Source organism: Ursus arctos, chromosome X (genome assembly GCF_023065955.2).
Source record: "Ursus arctos isolate Adak ecotype North America chromosome X, UrsArc2.0, whole genome shotgun sequence".
NCBI classification, from domain to species: Eukaryota; Metazoa; Chordata; class Mammalia; order Carnivora; family Ursidae; genus Ursus; species Ursus arctos.
In genome coordinates, this window is record NC_079873.1 from 93,369,268 (window position 1) to 93,371,525 (window position 2,258).

Below are 2,258 nucleotides of genomic sequence, written 5' to 3' on the forward strand. Positions count from 1 at the left end.
TCAAGGTCCACCCATGTTGTTGTTTACGGCAGGATCTCATTCTTTTTTAAGGCTGAATAATAATAACCCATTGAATGTATATACCATATTTTCTTTATCCATTCATCTGCTGATGGACACGTAGGTCATTTCCACACCGTGGCTATCGTGAATAATGCTGCAGTGAACCTGGGAATCCAGACATCTCTCTGAGATCCTGATTTCAGTTCTTTTGGCTATATGCCCAAAAGTGGGATTGCTGGATCATATCATAGTTCTCTTTTTAATTTTTTTGAGGAAACTCCATACTGTTTTTCCATAGTGGCCGCACCATTTTACATCTTATCAACAGTTCTAATTTCTCATCTTCTCCAACGCTTATCTGATGCCTTTTTTGACAACGGCCATCTTAACTGATATGGGGTGATTTTGATTTGCATTTCCTTTACGACTAGTGATGTCGATTACTTTTTCTTAAACCCATTGGCCATGTTTGTGTCTTCATTGAAGAAATGTCTATTTAATTCTTTTGCCTATTTTTAAAATCAAGTTATTTGGGTTTTTACTATGTAAATGGTTGTAAGAGTTTCTTATATATTTTGGGTATTAACCCCTTACCAGATATATGTTTGGCAAATATTTTCTCCCATTCTATAGGTTGCCTTTTCACCCTGTTGCTTCCTTTGCTGTGCAGAAGCTTTTTACTTTGATGTAGTCTTATTTGTCTGTTTTTGCTTTGTTGCCTGTGTAATACCACAGGTGTCATAGGCATGAAATTGCCAAGATCAATGTCGTGAAGCTTTTCCCCTGTTGTCTTCCATGAGTTCTACTGTTTCTGGTCTTACATTCAAATCTTTAATATATTCTGAGTTGATTTTTGTGTATCCTGCAAGATAAGGGTCCAATTTCATTCTTTTGTATGTGGCTATCTAGTTTTCTCAACACCATTTTGAAGAGACTCTCCTTTCCTCATCGTGTGTTCTTGACACGCTGGTTGGCTGTTTCCCGTACATGCCTGGCTTTATTCCCAAGTTCTTTATTCTGTTCCATTGGGCTATGTGTCCGTTTTTATGCCAGTACCATACTGTTTTAATTACTGGCACTCTGTAATATATTTTGAAGTCAGGAAGTGTGTTGCCTCCAGCTTTTTTCTTCTTTCTCGAGATTGGTTTGGCTATTCACAGTCTTTTGTGGTTCTATATGAATTTTAGGATTACTGTTTCTATTTCTATAAACTCTGCCATTGGGATTTGCACAGGGATTGCCTTGAACCTGTAGATCACTTCGGATAGTGTGGACCCTTTTTCGAAGGTGTCCCTCAATGATCCCTGCCTAGTGGTGTTCTCTCACTTGTGTGATCACTTGCACTTGACTGTGAGCTTCATCCAGTGGATCACTTCTAACGATAGAATTCAGCAAAATTTATAGGCTGTCACTCACTTCCAAGGTTACAAGAAGATTCTGGCTTCTGTGTAATTGACTCACGCTTGCTCACTTGCACTCTCCCCCCACCCACCCACCTCTCTGTCCTCCCCCTTCACTTGCTCTCAGGGAAGCTAGCTGCCCTCTGGAGAGTCCCATGTAGCAAGGAGCTGAGGGAGGCCCCTGGCCTACAGCCATGCAGGAACTGAGGCCCTCGGTCCACAGCTCACGAGGAACTAAATCCTGCTAACAACCACCTGACTGTGCGGGGAAGTAGACGCTCTCCCGGCTGAGCCTTCACATTGGAGCTTTGTGAGAGACTCTGAGCCCGAGACACCCAGCTAGGCTGTGCCCAGATTCCTGACACACAAAAACTGATTTAATATATGTTTGTTTTTCTAAGCCACTGAGTTTGGGGGTAAACTGTTACACACAAAGAGATAACTAATATAATAAGCCATCCCCCATTTCCACGGCCTCCCTCCCTGACGCCATGTCTGCTCACCGTGTTTCAGGCCTCTCGTTCCCCATCCCTGGCTACTCCCCTACATAGATTCCCTCCTCATCCTGCTCAGGCTGACACCCCCATCATGCCGCTCCATCAAGGGGATGCCCCTGTCAGCCCCCTCAGGCTCTGACTCTCCAGATCAGCTCTCCCCAACATAGACACCCTCCTCACCTCACTCAGCCTCTAACACTTCCTGCCACTCCATCATCCGATGCCCTTGTCAGTCCTCTCAGGCTCTGCTTCCCACACCAGGCCGTCCTTCCCTGAGGATCCCTGCATCCTCCTGCCTGGACTCTGGTCCTTCCCACCAGGCTGCCTCCACGGGGATGCCCTTCTCACTGTGCTTAGT